Here is a 20,552-nt window from a genome sequence, read left to right as displayed (position 1 = left end):
AATTGTTAACTATCGTTCTTTTCACGTATTCATTCACTTATGCTCGGTTTTCAACAGTTAGTGATGGAATAGACGTCCATTCATGATGAAAAAAAAAGAGAAGAAAACAATGATATTTGAAGGGAATTGACCTTTATCATTAAAACCCAAAAGTGGTTCTGTTTACAAACACTAGCAAGGCAAAACAAAACAAAATACAAAAGGAAAATAAAATAAAATCCTACACTACTTTCCTAAGAGCCCTGAGTAGGAGCGGGCTGATCATCTGCTGCTTGGGTCCCTGGGGCAGTCTCCTTGGCCTATGCAATGATCTCACTAATGCAAAGGCTATCCTCGGGTAACTTGCCATGCGCGGCCTGCTCCGTACCCCCAGCTTTAGGAATGGAGGAGTCCGTTGGAAGAGGCTCTTCGGAGGCAACTTCATCAGGAATCTCACGTATGTCTTCCGGGAAAAAGATGTTCTCAGCCTTCCTGAGATCGGAGTCTGCCAGGATAGCTGCCCGATCCAGGGCTACACCCCAGGACGTGGTGATGTATTCCCTGCAAACGGTGGCCACTTCCTCGGTCAGCCTGACCTCAGTATCACGGACTCCACGATCATATGCGGCCGCCACAGCCTTCTCGGCAGCCTCCCTGGCCAAACGGGCCTCCTCCTTGGTTCTTGCAAGCTCAACCTTGAGCGTTGAAACCGCCTGCTGCTCCGTTGTAAGTTTTTCCTCAGATTGGCGAAGCTGTATGCACAGATCGTCAGCCTGCTTTGTGACATTCTTAAGGCCAGCGTCCGCGCTCGCATAAGCCTTCTTCACCTCCTTTATTTCATTATTCAGGTGATCAAAATCCTGTTTGAGATCGCCAGCGGTCTTCTCGGTAGCAGAGCGGGACTGAGCCTCCCTATGCAAGTCCTCACGAGCCTTCTTGGCCCATTCCTCAGCAATATAAATTTGTTGAGTGACCTGCGCCCAAAAGGAAATAAAGACCTTGTTAGAACATGACGATAAGAGGGTACATAATAGGAGAATGAAATAGAGGATTCCATTTACCATGGCCATGTTCCTCTTCAATGACATGAAGAGGTCTGGTTGCCGAGTATTTCTAAGACCCTCCATATCACGAGGCAGGAGAAGAGGCTGCTGCAAGGCCTCGGCCAAGAATGATGCCTGCCCTCGTTGGGATTCCCATAGGGTCGCATCCCAGGAGATCGGAGCGTCGTCTAATTCGAGCCGCGGCGACCATGTTCGTTGTTCCCTCCGAATGGCCGCCTCATCTCGGCTATCGACGGACCTGGTCCTCTTCTCTCGGGGCTCTTTCGTCTCCTTACCCTTCTTCTGAGGCCAGGCCTTTTTGCGGCCAATCTCTCCCTCCTCCGGTTCTTCTACAGGCCTTTTTCGCCTTAAATTGGGCATAGGCTGTAGCGCCGCGTCCGATGTGGGAGGGAGAGGAGGAGTAGGAGCCTTAGGGGCAGTTTGTTCCTTCGGGACGTCCTTAGAGGATTGCCCCTTGTTCCTGTTGGATAGAAGGCCCCTGAGGCCAGACCTTGGTTTCAAGTCCATTCCTTCTTCCTCAGTCTCTTGGCTGGTATCAACTTGTGTGATGACTAAACCAGGATCAGGAGCTACTGAGGCACGGTCTAAATCTGTGTCGGAGTCCGAGAGCTCTACTACCCTGGCCGACACCTCTCCCTCCTCGGCAAATTGGAACTGGTCTATTTGTTCCTCTAAGGATGAATGCGAAGAACCAGCCTCCTCCTACGGGATGACCGCTGCGGGAAGGGCGCGCTGGGCAGGCAACTGGACGGGGGGTAAGTCTGTCGAAGCAAGAAACCCTGGTATGGATATGTCAATACGTGCCAATCTTGGACTGCCAGCCCTTATAGCTTGACTGGCGTCCACCAAGGATCGAGTAAGGGGAACAAAGTCCAAAATCAAAGGAGCCGACCGTAATTGTCCGTCCTCGCTTACGAAAATCTCAGATCTCAGGTGGTAATTTAGAGCCGGGACGTTGACCAAGCTCAGCCGAGGGGATGTTCGCTCCTTATCTGTAAAGTCCGATAAAAGGGTTACGTTAGTCCGAGGAAGCATGCAAACAAACCAATAAATTTAAAAAAGAAAAAAGGGGGGAGAACTCAAAACTAAGGTCCTCTCCACGGAATCTAGTTCTATGACACCCCACCTGGCGTTCCTGCCCTAGTCGGACAGTGAATGCCGTCGTGCCATGGTTCGGAGACGATCAAATGGTTGTCCTTCAAGCCTTTGCTGGGCTTGGGAAGGCAGGATATCAACCTCACTTCGTCGGTCCTGGACTTTAAGTAGTATGAGTCGCCGAGCTTATGGCATTCATAGAGATGAACCACGTCGTGCCATGAAAGGCCGAGGTTCATCTGGTCGTTTAAGGCATCTGTGCACCCCAAGATCTGGAACAGGTTCGCGGTGCACTGATGGGGGGCCAATCTATGACCACGTAGGTAGTCCCTAGTTATTCTCCCCATTGGAATCGTCATTCCTCCTTCCACGAAGGCTATCATTGGAATTGCGACCTCCCCCGTCCTCCTCTTGAACAAAATTTCCTCCTGATGGCAATACTCTAAACCTACCTCCGGTGGAATACGATACTTCACCCTGAAGCCCGCCATACCACCCGGAGAGTCTACCATTTTTTCAAGCCTACCCATTCCCCCTAATCCTAGACAACGCGAAGGGAGTTTGCCTAAAGAAGAGTAACGAAGAAGAAGTGCGCACTTACGGGTAAGAAACTCGACGGAATCTTCAAGAGAATGACGGCGAAGGTAAGAGCGTGCTGAAGAAGAAGGCACTGAGACGTTCTGAATACTGGAGTGTTCGTTAAAAGTGAGGAATGAACGCCTTCAAAACCTTATATACTCAGAGGGAGTTGGACAGACATGCTCCTGCCTAGAGCAAGTAAAATAGTGTCCACCGTTGATCTGGTCTCCAACCGTTGGATTGAAAGAGCGTAAAACTCCAAAAAGCTGCAGTTAATTCCCCCCGGGTCATTAAATGCCTTCAGCATTAATGAGGCACGTGAGGGCACACCCCCGCACGTGTGAAGTGGGAATCCACAACGAACTATCCAGTAGGTATCAAAATCCCGCCTTTCCTCCTCGGACCAAGAAGAAAGAGCTGGAATTTTGAGGGGCTATTGTGGGGATAAAATTCATCAGTCAACAGTGGGCCTTGGTACCCGTGCGGAGCCCAGCCATAACAGGAAGTGAAGACATGGCCAGAAGACTTCCAGCCCAATCCTGTTGGGCCGGGCTTGTTTAAGGGGCTTCCGAGGAGGAGTGTCTCCTCGGACGCACCAAATGGGAGTCCAACGCACGCCCTTTACATGGTGAGAAATCGTCCCAAATCGAAGGGAAATGCTAGACGTTCAGGGGGCAACCACAACTGCCGCATTAAATGCAAGGAAGCTACTTTTCCAGCTGCATTAATGTAGAGAGGACCGGAGAATAGTATTATCTTATCCAGTGCAACTCACAGAAAAAGAAGAAGGATGTCCTATGGGACAGGCATTCAAGTAGAGGCCCAGATGGTTAACAAGTGTAGGAACATTATCAATTGAAGGATGCTATATAAGAGAAGAAAATCCCCATGACTAGGGGATCGGAAACTGGAGAGAAAAAAGTAAGGAAAAGAGAAAGAGAGAAAGGAGTTCTGTAAACAAAGCATAAGATACAGCTCCATGGACTGTTATCCCAGGAAACTTAATGAAATATCCCCACGTTCAAATGGTTGCATGGCTTACTACTAGTTACGTTTACTCTGTCAAGACCTAGTTCTATGACCCACTCTCTACAAATTCATTGTTGAGGGTCTTTTGGGCCAGAATCGCCTGCTTGCTGGGCCTGGGCCCCAAAAACCGCCCTTACAGTGATGTTCAGTATGAGCATAGGAGTTGTTGGCATGATATCTTTGAAGCAATAAGTCAGGCCCGTCTTTTGATATACATTGCAGGGTGGTCAGTGTACCACAAGGTTAAACTGATTCGAGATGGTAATAATGCAACAGATTGCATGTTGGGGGATCTTCTCAAAATCAAGTCACAAGGTGTAAAAGTGCTGCTCCTTGTATAGGATGATCCTACCTCTAGGGGCATTTTGGGATTTAAAACAGTAAGGAACTAAGAAATTTTACTAGCATATGTCACCACTATTCTATTATATAGCACAATTTGGGATCAAATATCATTATATACTTTGCTGGTTAAAATTTTTTTTTGTCTTCAAATACTACAATGGTTACTGAATTTCCTTATCATTATGGTTTTTTGTTTTGCGAAGTGAAATTACAATAGAAATACAATTTTGTTTTATTCCTTACAATAGCCCTTCTGAATTTAGTCGAGATTTCAATTATCAGACAATGAATTATCTAGTTTGTATTTGTTTGTACATGTTCCATTATTTATCTTTTGCTCAAGTTTTTCTTCCTTTGTATGGTCCACTTAATGGCAGGAAGGTAAAACACAATTTAAGTGGCTGACCCCAAGCAGCTTATTATCATTTAAATTTATGATTTGAGGAGAATTATGCATCATTTTTCTCTTTCTTGCATCAAGTAGTTATTTTTATATCCTCTGTCATTATGTATTCACTGATTTCTATGAAATGCAGGAAGGCATCATGCATACCAATGATAAGGAGACTCACCATTTTTTTAAGCACCTCTTTAGTGCAAGTTCTACTCTGCCCCCGATCTGCTGGAAAAGGACATAGCTGGGTCAAAAAGCAGGTTTGATATAGATAAGTAGCAATATATTTATCTATTGTCCAACTACATGCCGTTTCTTTGAATGCAACAGCTGCAGAATTGCGTCTCATAATCTTACCTGATGCTGCTTTATTGGATGAACCTATTAAATCTTTGTCTTTTGTGTATTTAGTGGTGTGGTTCTGAAGATTTCATTTTACTTTTATTTTCTTTATTGGATGTATTTGCATACAAACACACAAACATAGCATTTACTATTTATATGAGTGTTTTATACATATGTGTATGTATGTATGTATGTATGTATTTATTTATTTATACAGACATGCATGTATTTCTCAAATGAGATTTTCTGTATTGGTACTTGCTTTGAATTTCTTGTTTTCTTATGTTTTATTATCAGGAAATTGGAACAATTTATACCCATCATCAGAAAACAGTGATTGTGGATGCGGATGCAGGTCACTATAAACGAAAGATCATGGCATTTGTTGGAGGTCTTGATTTATGCATGGGCCGATATGATACTCCTAAACATCCTCCTTTTAGGACTTCACAAACAGTGCACAAAGATGACTATTGTAACACCAATTTCACGGTAAATCATTCGTTTAATTTTTTTAGTTTCCATGAGTGTAGTTGATCCAGATTTTGGAATATCATTATTCTCCTTTTTTTGTCCTATGATATATCTGGCAAAGATGAATATTTTATTTGCAAAACTCATGCATACATTTATGATTTTGTTAGTGTAACTGAGAAAAACTAAAATTATTATTGTTGAAAAAAACAGACAAACACCCAAGCAGTTGCTTGATGTACATTCCAATAACAGGATGCAATAACATACATATGGTTTATTAGTTATTGTGTTAGTTTTGTCTCATCTTACACCTGAAATATAATAGACAAGGCTGAGCATGAGGAATCAACTTTAGAAAATATGATAAGTTTCATGTGGGTATTTTCCCCCCATTTTAACCTTTATTTGGCTTCTAATTAAACTAGGAGCCTCTTGTTGGCTGTCCAAGAGAACCGTGGCATGATTTGCATTGTCGTATTGAGGGTCCAGCTGCATATGACATCTTTACCAATTTTGAGGAGCGTTGGCAGAAGGCATCACAACCTCACGGGCTTGAAAAGCTAATAAAAGCATCATCACATGATGATGCTCTACTTAAGATCGAAAGAATTCCTGACATCATTGGGATAGCAGAGTTTCCTTGCCAAACTCATAATGGTCCAGAGGGTTGGCATGTACAGGTACAATTGATGTCAATCTTCTATTGGAGTTGGATTTTTCAATTCATGATTTCTTTTTTCTTTTTTTTGGGACTAAAATTTGCCACAATTGAAGGTTTTTCGTTCAATTGATTCCAATTCTGTGAAAGGATTTCCAGAGGACCCAAAAGATGCTATGAGCATGGTGAGAAAAATCCTTGGATATTCAACTCACTTGTTAAAATAAGACATTTGATTATGTCCCAATGAAGGTAATGAACTAATATGTTTACATTGTTGTAACATAATCTCTTATGTGGGAAGAATGTACTCATAGACATGAGCATACATACAACATACAACATATGTGAAGGCAATCCATGCTGCCCAAAAATTCATTTATATTGAGAACCGGTACTTCCTTGGGTCATCATACAATTGGGATTCTCACAAAGACTTAGGTGAGGAACTCTAACAAATGAGGTTAAGAATAAAGAAGTGAGACATAATTCTGTATCTTTAGAACATACTACTATAAAAATCATCCTTCGTTACTTTTTTCTTTTCTTGAAATTTCCTTGACAGCATGGAAATGGTATTCAAAGTGATTCCATTACTTGTTGAATGTTTCAGTCCTTGTATTTCTATTACTAATATGTGATGTAGGTTGTCATAAAATTTAATTAGAAAAAATATAATACTTTCTTGGTCAAATTTTAGTATAAATGCTCTGTCAATTTTTGGTTTTGCAATCTAGTTACTGCCTTGATTTTGATTTTATTTACATAACAAGAACACAGACAGAGATTTCAGTGTTTCTCACAAATATGTGATCCAACCCAGTGACCTGCAAAAGAAAAAAAAAAGGCATTACTGGACATGGTCATATAGCACTGGTGTTTCAGATATGAGAATTTTGATATAGCAAAAAGCTAAAGATATACATGCTCTTGTTGTGTAGTCTTAGTGTAATCCAATTTAATTCTCGGATAGGGTCTCAACACAATTAGCTTGGTGGCCAAAAACCATGTTTATTTAATAATATTGATATACTATTTGAATTTTTAAATGTGATAGTTCTACAATAAGCTGACTTGCAGTATTTTATGCTATTTTGAATCGTTTCTGGTAATTGTCTATGTGGCAGGAAAGGTATGCTCTTTCAATTTTTCAAAGGATATTGGAGAAGAAATAATAACAAGTTGGGTTGGGTTGGGAACATCATTGAATTCATAGTAATAAGTGATAAAGTATACTTTTCCCTGCAGGTGCCAATAATTTAATACCGATGGAAATTGCTCTCAAAATTGTTAACAAAATAAAAGCGAATCAGAGGTTCTCTGCATATATCATTATCCCAATGTGGCCAGAAGGTGTTCCTACAAGCACTCCCATTCAACGGATTCTCTATTGGCAGGTAGATTGTTATTCTCTTTTCTCATTTGATGCATGCAATTGTCATGTCTATCAGTTAGAAGTCAACACTAATGCTTGAGACCGTAAGGCATTGTTTATGGGTTTCTTAACACATAATTTTTACCTGGTTTTATTTTGATTTCTGCAGCATAAAACAATGCAGATGATGTATGAAATGATTTACAATGCTTTAAAAGGAGGTTGGACTTGAGAACAAATATGAGCCACAAGACTATTTGAATTTCTTTTGCCTGGGCAATCATGAGGCACCAGATATGGAAGACAGTTCAGGTGCAAGAAATTCCACTGCATCAAAGACTCCTCAAGTATTTCCCTTTATCTGCCTGAGTACAGTTTTCAGTTTTCCCTTTCCGAAAAGTTAAGTTTTCATTTACAGTTAGATCATTCTTTCACCTTTTTAGTCTTGCTTAAGTGTACTGTATGTTGGTTATGTAGGCACTTACTCAGAAGAGTAGGCATTTTATGGTTTATCTCCACTCTTAAGGGAATGATAGTGGATGATGAGTATGTGATACTAGGATCTGCAAATATAAATCAACGGTCCATTGAAGGCACCAGAGACACTGAAATTGCAATGGGTGCATATCAGCCTTATCATACCTGGGCAAGCAAACGTTCTAGTCCACATGGACAGGTAAGCTTAACAAAACAGAACTCTTTGCATTTACCTCGCTGCTAGATATGTCTATGTAAATGTACATGTAAAAGATGCTAAGTGAACTAGAAGGCTACCAGTATAGGGGAAAAAAATTCCATTAAGTTTCATTAAAGTTGAGGAAGATATTTTTAACAAAATAAAATAGTAATTCATTGCAAAATTATTGATAGGCCAAGAATGTATTGACCCATTTTGGTAAATTAATCAATTAATTAGTCAAGTGAATTAATTAGATTTAATTACATGCAATAAGCATGGTAGCATAAACAAATCACCAACTAAGTTAAATGCAGTGGAAAATAAATTTGACACAGGTGATTTGTTTACGAATGGGGAAAACCATCGAGGCAAAACCTCACCGAGTGAATTTAAGGTCACCCCTCCTGAAAATCCACTATTATCAAAACAAGCGGTTACAAGTAAAAGGAATCCTAGTACCTCATACCAACATACAGTTGAACTTTTATCCCAATACCCAATTGGACTTGTATTGTAGTGGTAATCTCTCCGTTAAATGCACGAATCCCAGTACATGACTAACCAATGATGCACAGATCCTAGTACGTGACTAACTCCACAACAACCCTTTGATTGTTGTATTTGATTTGTAATAGCTTCACATAGAAACACTAATAAGATCTTCAATGATGGTGTGAGAGACTTTGCTTGATTGTTGTATTTGATTTGCAACAGCTTCACATAGAAACACCAATAAGATCTTCAATGATGGTGTGAGAGATTTTGCTTGATTACAAAACCCAAAGGCGTACAAGAAACGCAGCAAGAACTCTTTCTGCTGTAGAAGGAGGCTAGGGTTTTAAAAAAAAAAACCTTATGAAGCTCTTTAGGGTTAAGTTTTTCTTTTTCCATCTCCTTTAAATAGGAGCTTAATGGGCTCTTCTATTCCAAATAGGTTTACACAAATCTTGGGCTTTTCTAGTCCAATAAGAATTATACAAACTCACAAACCATGAGTTTTCCTAGTTCTATAAGGATTATACAAACCCATAAGGATTATGAAATTCTTTAGGGTTAGGTTTTTCTTTTTCCACCTCCTTTAAATAGGAGCTTAATGGGCTCTCCTATTCCAAATAGGTTTACACAAACCTTGGGCTTTCCTAGTCTAATAAGGATTATACAAACCCATTAACCTTGGGTTTTCCTAGTCCTATAAGGTTATACAAAACTATAAACAAATAGTCTTTTAGAATAAAAACGTTGTTGGCTATAGTTTGAATCTCGTAAGCTCGATAGATCGAGACATGTGTCGAGCTTTAATGAATCTTGACAGATCGAGCTTCTGTCGAGGAGGTATTGAGACCTGCAGATTGTACTTTTCTTAAATAGTTCTTGAGTAATCTTCATGTCTTCAATGTAACCACTTGTAATGATCATCTTGCACCTACTTAGATTTACCCAAATACAAGTAAAGTGCGTTTTGTCAAAGGATATGCCAATTATATAAAAATATGTCCTTAACAATCTCCCCCTTTGGCAATCCATAACAAAACCACAAGAGTACATTGAATGTCCTAGAATACATTATACTCAAAATTATAGAATAAATAAGCTTAGTCTAAAAGATCTGAACCTTGGAAGTTGCTGCAAGAAGAAGGTTCAGAATCTTGACTTGGCTTTAACTTGTCTTTCTTGAAAGGTACTAAACAAAACACATCAAGGTACCATGTGGAAAATAATGACAAGTTAAATAAATAAGAAACATGAGTATAAAGAGAGAAAAGAAACAACACATGTGAGATAAAGAGTGAAACACATACATCATCATCAAATATAGAAACAACATATGATGTACGTAAATGGATACAAAACCAAAAGATACACAACACAAAAAAATATATCAATATCAAAGTGTATCAAACTAACTCTCCCCCTAAGTTAGTTACATAAAAAACTTTATTCCTTTTAACAGGAAGTTCTTCCCCTAAGTCTATTACTCCCCTTGAGAAATGACATTCAATTCTCAAATTTCTCCAACTTTTTGACATGATTGTCAAAGGGCATAAAAAGCAAAAAGACTTGACCGAAGACAGAAAAAAACAGACACAGAGGGAATGAGGAGAGCAAGGAACCATAAACCTACAAGAAAAAGAAAACAGAAGTACAGTAGGAAAAGGTTCAAGAAAGAAAGAAAAGATAGAACAATGCATGACAATGTTAAAATGACCATATATATAGAAATTGTACCTCGATGGATTGAGGAGTTGTCGAGATTTGTCGAGCCCTAAATCTCGATAGATATGAATCTGTTGAGGTGCTGTCAAGAATCTGTCGATGGCAAAAGTTCCTCGATGGATCGAGATTTTGTCGAGAATCTATCGACCAGATAGAAAGTTTCTCGATGGATAAGTTATCGAGTAGCTATCAAGACAAACTCCAGAAAGCTTGATGGATTGAATATGCGATAAGATCTGTTGAGAAAAGAAGTCCAAGGGACTTGATAGATAGAAATCTGTTGAGAAGCTGTCGAACTTGATAAAAAAAGAGTTTTTCAAAGAGTGGAAAAACACAAAGAGATGAATGCAAACAAACAAGCTACTCAAACATAGATCCAATCAACATGTTAAGCTCTCAAAAACATCTCTCAACAAAAACAATGCAAAGCATTCATAGATCCAAAACACACACACACACACATACACACACACACTAAACAAGTCTAATCAATTTTATATTTAAAAAACAAGTCAAGACAGTTTAGTGAGCATACAATAACACATGTATCCCTTGTGATGGCCAAATCACATTGTACCTGCACATGTATCAAAAGTAGCAAAGAATTTGAGTGTTGTGTGTGAAAACATAGCAAGAGTACATAAGTGTCTCATATTATGACAATTTAAGATATGAGAAAATCAATTTAACTCACATACAATCATAACTGCTTGATGGGGATTATCACCTTCGAGTTACATCCTATAACTCTCACATCTCTTAGAAACACGCTTGCAACCATATTTAAAAGCATTTTGATTCTTTTTGCTTTTATATTCTTTCCATATTTTTTCTTTTTGAGCATATCATGCATTGGCATATAAGAGAGAGAGAGAAGAAATACCTAATTATGTTAAGCCACAAACATCACAATTTTGCTATGCCAAAGCACATAGATGTTATACATGATTGGTGGGCCTTGTGGTAAGATGGTTATTTATGCTTTTCTTTTAGGATTTTTTAGTCCTTCACGTCAAAAAGAATGATATGAGTGTTAAGTACAAGAAATTACTTAATCTTACTCATCTCAAACACGAGCAACAAAGCTCACTTGCTTAGTTGTGCATTGCGATGCTTATATAAGTTACAAAAGATACAAAATTTAGAAAACTTTGTTTCAATGACCATCCAAGGTACACAAGTACCAATTTACACAAAACACACACTGTTTTTGTATTTTTTTGTATTTTTTTTTTAATTTGGAAAAAAAAAACAACCAAACAAAAACAGACAAACAACATGAAAGTATGAAGATAGATGCAGATGCATGAAAGCCTGATTCCAAAAACAGATAAGAAATCAAGCAAGAAAGCCCTACTTTAGATAGAATGAAATAAAGCAGAGGACAACAAAAAAGACAATTAAGTCTTAAGTTCCTTTCTCACCCACACAGCGCGAGTCTTTAGTCGTGAAGATGAAAAGGCACGTGTCCTAGTATGACTACTAAAGGACATAGAGGAATTAGAATTCCCCTGAAATTGATTCAAAAAGCTTAAAACTTTTAATAACTCACCAAGAATAGGTACAGAGCCTTTAGACAAAGGATGAGACCTATTTGATGCATGCTTATGAGGAAACAACTTGAAACAATTAGGACGAGTGTGACCAGAAACACCACAATGGTGACAAACATGAGTAGTTTTCGAACTACTATGCTTCCTAAAAGGAGGTCTAACCTTAGAGGTTGACAAAAACCTTAATTTAGGACAATTTGGCCTAATATGACCAACAATATGACAATGATGATAAGTGGGGAAAAAAACAGAATTTTTATTCAACCTAGGAGGAGTTTTAGACATAGGTTTAGAAACTTCAGCTTTAACATCAGATATTTTACCTTTGTCTATCCTAGCAAAATTAGCCTTTAACTCTTTATTATTCCTTTTAAATGGAGGAATATAAAAATCATTTTCTTTTGAGTTAGGCTCAATAGCAAGTTTGACACTAGTTAATTTTTCAACTTCAGTTTTAAATTCAACTAGTTGCTCTTCCAAACTTTTAATTTTGTCCACCTGAGATGAAATTTGATTTTTAAATTTTTCATTCAAATTATTAGCTTCATCCAATTTTGCAATCAATTCATCTCTTTCAAGTTTGACCTTTTTAAAATTAGCTTTTAATTTTGTAGAACATTTAAGAGATTTCATACAAAAATTATAAAACTTGCAATAGGCATCTTGAATATCATCATCATCATTCAACACAAGGTCATGCAAATCAAAACAGTCAAGAGTTTCCATGACAACGGGGGTCAATGGATCACATAGCAAAGATTAAAACCTAATCAGAGTGTGCCTGCTTTGATACCACTTGATAGGCCAAAGATGTATTGACCTTTTTTGGTAAATTAATCAATTAATTAGCCAAGTGAATTAATTAGATTCAATTACATGCAATAAGCGTGGTAGCACAAACAAATCACTAACTAAGTTAAATGCAGCGGAAAATAAATTTGACACAGGTGATTTGTTTACGAATGGGAAAAACCACTGAGGCAAAACTCCACCGGGTGAATTTAAGGTCACTACTTCCGAGAATCCACTATTAGCAAAACAAGCAGTTAAAAATAAAAAGAATCCCAGTACCTCATACCAACTTACAGTTGAACCCTTACCCCAATACTCAATTGGACTTGTATTGTAGCGGCAATGTCTCCATTCAATGCACGAATCGCAATACGTGACTAACCAATGATGCACGGATCCCAGTATGTGACTAACTCCACAGCAATCCTTTGATTGTTGTAGTTGATTTGCAACAGTTTCACATAGAAACATCAATAAGATCTTCAAATTTTCAATGATGTTGCCCCAATACCCAATTGGACTTGTATTGTAGCGGCAATCTCTCCGTTCGATGCACGAATTGCAGTACATGGCTAACCAATGATGCACGGATCCCAGTACGTGACTAACTCCACAGCAACCCTTTGATTGTTGTAGTTGATTTGCAACAGTTTCACATAGAAACACCAATAAGATCTTCAAATTTTCAATGATGTTGTGAGAGACTTTGCTTGGTTATAGAACCCAAAAGCGTACAAGAAACGCAGCAAGAACTCTTTCTTTTGTAGGAGGAGGTTTCAAAAAGAAAACCTTATGAAGCTCTCTAAGGTTAGGTTTTTCTTTTTCCACCTCCTTTAAATAGGAGCTTAATGGGCTCTTCTATTTCAAATAGGTTTACACAAATCTTGGATTTTCCTAGTCCTATAAGGATTATACAAACCTATAAACAAATAGCCTTTTAGAATAAAAACGTTGCTGGCTATAGTCTGAATCCTGTAAACTCGATAGATTGAGACATGTGTCGAGCTTTAATGAATCTTGACAGATCGAGCTTCTGTCGAGGAGGTATCGAGACATGCAGATTGCACTTTTCTTGAGCAGTTCTTGAGTAATCTTCATGTCTTCAATATTACCACTTGTAATGATCATCTTGAACCTACTTAAATTTACCCAAATACAAGTAAAGTACGTTTTATCAAAGGATATGCCAATTACATAAAAATATGTCCTTACCAATTATCTTGAATAATTTTTTCTTGTGTGAGGTTCTGAGCATTGAAATTTCACGAGCTAGTTAGCAAATTATGTAGGCGTGTTATGTGTGAGTGTTTTCCTTAGTTACTGCTTAGTTGTCTGAGTTTGTGATTATCAAAGCAATAAGTACTTAACAAAAAACAAATGTATCTGAGTGTGGTTCTGGCTATAGGTTTGCTTGATTTATTTGAAAAAAGCTTATAAATCTCTATGGTTTGTCTTTTGAAGAATAATATGATCAAAGCTTGAGAAAGACTCTTGCATGGAATTTAGTTTGGGTCATCTTTTAATCATAAGAGGATTCTCTATTTGGCTAGAAATAGCTCTAGGAAATCTAGATTCAGCATCCACATTCCCACAAATCCTCAAATTTGTGGGAATGTGGATTCCCCCAAAACATAGGGGTGTATTAAAGAATGGAAAGTTCCCCCCCCCCCCCCCCCCCCCCTTAAATGACTATATTATCTCCATTTAACTAATGAATTTAATGTTAAGATAATAAAATTATAAAAAAAAGTATATGCTTTTTTTTTTTTTTTTTTTAAAAGTCGACAAGTATGAGATTTATTTTCTCCACATAAATAATTAAAATTAAACCACCCAAGTGTCAATCTACAATTACAAAATAGAGCATACAACGTTTATACTTTATAGTATAGTAATGCAAAGTGTTCTTTATGAATCAATTTATATTTAAAACTAACCAATGCAAGGTGTTTATCCTATGTGACATGTCATAACTCTTTTTATTTTTTTATTTTTTTTTATATGAATTCACATTATACTTTTGGTATCTTTTCTTTTCTTGTATGAAGAAAACTCAAAACATATATTTCAAGTTTATATATCTTTTTCATATGAACTATAGATGGAAAAACACAAATAGACAAAAATAAAAAACAAAAGGCAAAAGATGATCCTTCAAAAAATTTAGGAATAAATAACATAAAAATCTCATTTTGTCAAAAATTTTGCCTAACCAATCATGGACATCATTATATTTCCAAGAATCTGGGTTTAGGAGAAACTATTGGACTCTCCATTATTGATGCTCACCCAGCAAAGTTTAATGTTAATATTGTCTTGAGGAAATATTGGCATTCATATTTTGATTTTTGTAATTCACCACTATCTTCTTATGTATGGATGCAGATATATGGATATAGAATACCATTATGGGCAGAGCACATTGGAGCTCTCGAAGGTGTTGAATTGGGCCCGTGTGTGGCTTGAATTGCCACAAGCCCAAGTCAAGTCTAAATTCACCTTAGTTGACCGAATCCTATTTGTAATAGGAAACCTCTTCTCTGCTGACTTTAATATATATATATATATATATATTGTATTAAGTGCAGCCGTGAGATTAAGAGTAATTCCAATTAACCTATTGAGCAGCCGCATGAGAGAAAATAGAGAAAAGAGAGGCAGCCAACTTCTATTCTTATTTTTTCAGTGAGAGAGTGCTAGGGTGTAATTGGGATTTGGGTTTTTTGAGAGTGTTCTTGTGCACTATTGTATTTTCCCTGATAATAGTGAAATCCCTGCAACTCCGTGGACGTAGGTAAATTGCTGAACCATGTAAATATTGTCTTATGCGTGTGATTGTTTTTCTTTGGCGTGTGTTTTCTCTATTTTGTTTTGTTTCTCACAGGTTGAGATTTTGGTTAAATTCCCTACAACTGGTATCAGAGCCTAGGGTTAGGTTTGAGTGGAAGCAATGGCAGAGGAAGCAGGAAAGGCGTCTGGAATAGAAAATTTTGATGGCACAGACTTCGCGTATTGGAGGATGCAGATTGAAGATTATCTCTATGGGAGGAAATTGCATCTGCCTCTTTTGGGGACAAAACCTGAGGTTATGAAGGCTGAGGAATGGGTTCTTCTTGACAGACAGGTACTAGGAGTTATCAGGTTAACTCTGTCTAGGTCTGTTGCACACAATGTTGTAAAGGAGAAGACCACAGCAAATCTGATGAAGGCTTTGTTTGGTATGTATGAAAAGCCGTCAGCAAACAATAAAGTACACTTGATGAAGAAACTGTTCAATCTGAAGATGGCAGAGAATGCATCAGTAGCACAACATCTGAATGAATTTAACACTATCACAAATCAATTGTCGTCTGTAGAAATTGATTTTGATGATGAGATCCGTGCACTGATCGTTTTGGCTTCTTTGCCAAACAGTTGGGAGGCAATGAGGATGGCAGTAAGTAATTCTACAGGAAAGGAAAAATTTAAGTATAATGATATACGAGATTTAATTCTGGCTGAGGAGATTTGCAGAAGAGATGCAGGTGAAACCTCAGGATCTGGTTCTGCCCTAAACCTTGAGACAAGAGGCAGAGGTAATAACAGAAATTCAAATCGGGGCAGATCAAAATCTAGAAATTCTAATCGGAACAGAAGTAAATCTAGATCAGGCCAACAAGTACAATGCTGGAATTGTGGGAAAACAGGTCACTTTAGGAATCAATGCAAAAGTCCTAAGAAGAAGAATGAAGATGATTCTGCTAGTACTGTAACAGAAGAGGTACAAGATGCATTACTTCTTGTAGTAGACAGTCCACTTGATGATTGGGTTTTGGATTCAGGAGTTTCGTTTTATACCACTCCACACCGAGAAATCATACAGAATTATGTTGCAGGTGATTTTGGTAAGGTGTATTTGGCTGATGGTTCAGCCTTGGATGTTGTTGGTATGGGAGATGTCCGAATATTGTTACCCAATGGGTTTATTTGGTTATTGGAGAAGGTTCGACACATTCCTGACTTGAGAAGGAATCTGATTTCTGTTGGACAACTTGATGATGAAGGACATGAAATACTATTTGTTGGTGGTACTTGGAAGGTTACAAAGGGAGCTAGGGTATTGGCTCGTGGAAAGAAAACTGGTACTCTATACATGACCTCAAGTCCAAGAGACAGAATTGCAGTTGCTGATGCAAGTACTAATATAAGCCTATGGCACCGCAGACTTGGTCACATGAGTGAGAAAGGGATGAAGATGCTGTTGTTAAAAGGAAAACTACCAGAATTGAAGTCCATTGATTTTGACGTGTGTGAAAGTTGCATCTTAAGAAAGCAGAAAAAGGTGAGCTTCTTGAAAACTGGCAGGATACTGAAGGCTAAAAAATTGGAATTAGTACATACTGATTTGTGGGGGCCTTCTCCGGTTGCATCCTTTGGAGGTTCAAGGTACTACACCACTTTCATTGATGACTCAAGCAGAAAGGTATGAGTTTATTTTCTGAAAAATGAATCTGATGTATTTGAAACTTTTAAGAAGTAGAAGGCCATGGTTGAGACAGAAACAGGTTTGAAAGTAAAATGTTTGAGGTCAGATAATGGAGGAGAGTACATAGATGGAGGGTTCAGTGAGTATTGTGCTGCACAGGGAATTAGGATGGAGAAGACCATTCTTGGGATACCACAGCAGAATGGTGTGGCTGAGCGCATGAACAGAACTCTCAATGAGCGTGCTAGGAGTATGAGGTTGCATGCTGGACTACCAAAAACTTTTTGGGCTGATGCTGTTAGCACTGCAGCTTACTTGATAAACCGAGGACCTTCAGTTCCTATGGAGTTCAAACTTCCTGAAGAGGTTTGGAGCGGTAAAGAGGTAAAATTTTCACATTTAAAAGTTTTTGGTTGTGTTTCTTATGTTCATATTGATTCTGATGCTCGTAGTAAACTTGATACAAAGTCTAAAATATGTTTTTTCATTGGCTATGGTGATGAGAAATTTGGGTATAGATTTTGGGATGAACAAAACAGGAAAATCATCAGAAGTAGAAATGTGATATTTAATGAACATGTTATGTATAAGGACATGTCAACTGTAGTGTCAGATGTTACAGAGATAGATCAGAAGAAATCTGAGTTTGTCATTTTAGATGAATTGACTGAAGGTACTGTTCAGAAAAGGGGTGAAGAAGATAAGGAGAATGTAAATTCACAGGTAAATTTGAGTACACCTGTAGCTGAAGTCCGTAGATCTTCCAGGAACATTAGACCTCCACAGCGTTATTCACCCACTCTAAATTATCTCCTGTTGACTGATGGTGGTGAGCCAGCGTGTTATGATGAAGCCTTGCAAGATGAGAATTCAAGCAAGTAGGAGTTAGCCATGAAAGATGAGATGGATTCCTTGTTGGGGAATCAGACATGAGAACTGACTGAATTGCCAGTAGGAAAGAAAGCTTTGCACAACAAGTGGGTATACAGAATAAAGAATGAGCATGATGGTAGCAAACGTTACAAGGCCAGATTAGTTGTTAAAGGGTTCCAACAGAAGGAAGGCATTGACTACACAGAGATATTTTCTCCAGTTGTGAAGATGTCAACAATCAGACTGGTACTGGGAATGGTGGCTGCAGAAAACTTACATCTTGAGCAGTTAGATGTGAAGACAGCATTCCTTCATGGTGACTTGGAGGAAGACCTTTACATGATTCAGCCAGAAGGGTTCATTGCTCAAGGACAAGAGAATTTAGTCTGCAAACTGAGAAAGAGCTTGTATGGCCTAAAACAAGCTCCTAGACAGTGGTATAAGAAATTTGACAGTTTTATGCATAGAATTGGGTTCAAGAGATGTGAAGCTGATCACTGTTGCTATGTTAAGTCTTTTGACAATTCTTACATCATATTACTGTTGTATGTGGATGATATGCTTATTGCAGGGTCTAGCATTGAGGAGATTAATAATCTGAAGAAGCAATTGTCCAAACAGTTTGCAATAAAGGATTTGGGAGCTGCAAAGAAAATCCTTGGTATGAGAATCATTAGAGACAAGGCTAATGGTACATTGAAACTTTCACAGTCAGAGTATGTGAAGAAAGTTCTCAGCAGGTTCAACATGAATGAAGCTAAACCAGTGAGCACACCCTTGGGTAGTCATTTTAAACTAAGCAAAGAACAGTCACCGAAGACAGAAGAAGAAAGGGACCACATGAGCAAGGTGTCCTATGCCTCAGCTATTGGCAGCTTAATGTATGCTATGGTGTGTACAAGGCCAGACATTGCACGTGTAGTGGGAGTTGTGAGCAAATTCATGAGTAGGCCTGGAAAGCAGCATTGGGAGGCAGTTAAGTGGATTCTGAGATATCTGAAGGGTTCATCAGATACATGTCTTTGCTTCACAAGTGCAAGTTTGAAACTGCAGGGTTATGTAGATGCTGATTTTGTTGGTGATATTGATAGTAGAAAGAGTAGTACTGGGTTTGTTTTTACTCTGGGTGGTACAGCTATATCATGGGCTTCAAATCTGCAAAAGATTGTCACTTTGTCTACTATAGAAGCTGAGTATGTTGCAGCAACTGAAGCTGGAAAGGAGATGATTTGGCTACATGGTTTCTTAGATGAATTGGGTAAGAAGCAGGAGATGGGCATTCTACATAGTGACAGTCAGAGTGCAATCTTTCTTGCCAAAAATTTGGCTTTTCATTCAAAGTCGAAGCACATACAGACAAAATACCACTTTATCTGTTACCTTGTTGAAGATAAGCTGGTAATGCTTGAGAAGATTTGTGGATCTAAGAACCCGGTAGACATGTTGACTAAGGGTGTCACTATTGAGAAGTTGAAGCTGTGCGCAGCTTCAATTGGTCTTCTAGCTTGAGGACAGGAGGATGAGTTGCAAGGATGAGGGATTGTGTTATGGAGGATTGTGGTTGATGTTTGCATCTTGTGAGCCCTTAAGGGCTAAGGTGGAGCTGATAGAGGAGTTTGTTAGTGTAGCTTGATCAATTCAAACCAAGGTGGAGATTTGTTGAATTGGGCCTGTGTGTGGCTTGAATTGCCACAAGCCCAAGTCAAGTCTAAATTCACCTTAGTTGACCGAATCCTATTTGTAATAGGAAACCTCTTCTCTGCCGACTTTAATATATATATATATATATATATTGTATTAAGTGCAGTCGTGAGATTAAGAGTAATTCCAATTAACCTAGTGAGCAGCCGCATGAGTGAAAATAGAGAAAAGAGAGGCAGCCAACTTCTATTCTTATTTTTTCAGTGAGAGAGTGCTAGGGTGTAATTGGGATTTGGGTTTCTTGAGAGTGTTCTTGTGCATTATTGTATTTTCCTTGATAATAGTGAAATCCCTGCAACTCCGTGGACGTAGGTAAATTGCCGAACCATGTAAATATTGTCTTGTACGTGTGATTATTTTTCTTTGGCGTGTGTTTTCTCTATTTTGTTTTGTTTCTCACAGGTTGGGATTTTGGTTAAATTCCCTACAGAAGGATGTTTCCAGCAACCAGAGAGCCTCGAATGTGTGAGGCGGGTAAAGTCCTTGAGGGAGCTCAACTGGAGACAATATGTAGCTGATGAGGTAACAGAAATGAAGGGTCACCTATTAAAGTATCCACTCAAAGTTGATCGAACAGGGCAAGGTGAAGCCTCTTCCGGGCTGTGCAATATTCCCAGACGTAGGAGGAACTGTAACTGGGACATTTACAGTCATTCAAGAAAACCTCACTATCTGATCCACTTCATGATACCTAATCCTAGAATTGTTGACAATTTAGACCAATTATGTTCCCAATGAAGAGAGTATATATGCTTCCACTCTATGTTTAGCAAATTCCAGTATCTCACGTCACGATTTAATTGTACACTTTTTTTTTTTGCCTATATTCGTTCATCCATTCTTATGTATCCTAAGGTAGGATTAGAACTTACATTTGTTAGCCTATTTGTTCAATTATTAAAGTAAGACTGTAAAGAAGATGAGCCTACGTAGGA

At 38.4% G+C, this 20,552-nt stretch overlaps 1 pseudogene; it reads left to right on the top strand.

Moving 5' to 3' along the window:
* LOC126719445 (phospholipase D beta 1-like) overlaps positions 1–20,293 on the top strand; it is a 28,241-nt pseudogene extending 7,948 nt beyond the window's left edge.
* Positions 20,294–20,552: the final 259 nt, after the last annotated feature.

This window comes from Quercus robur, chromosome 3 (assembly GCF_932294415.1).
Source record: "Quercus robur chromosome 3, dhQueRobu3.1, whole genome shotgun sequence".
Classification (NCBI taxonomy): Eukaryota; Viridiplantae; Streptophyta; class Magnoliopsida; order Fagales; family Fagaceae; genus Quercus; species Quercus robur.
The sequence above is the reverse complement of the archived record's forward strand: the minus strand, read 5'-3'. Positions and strand labels throughout refer to the sequence as shown.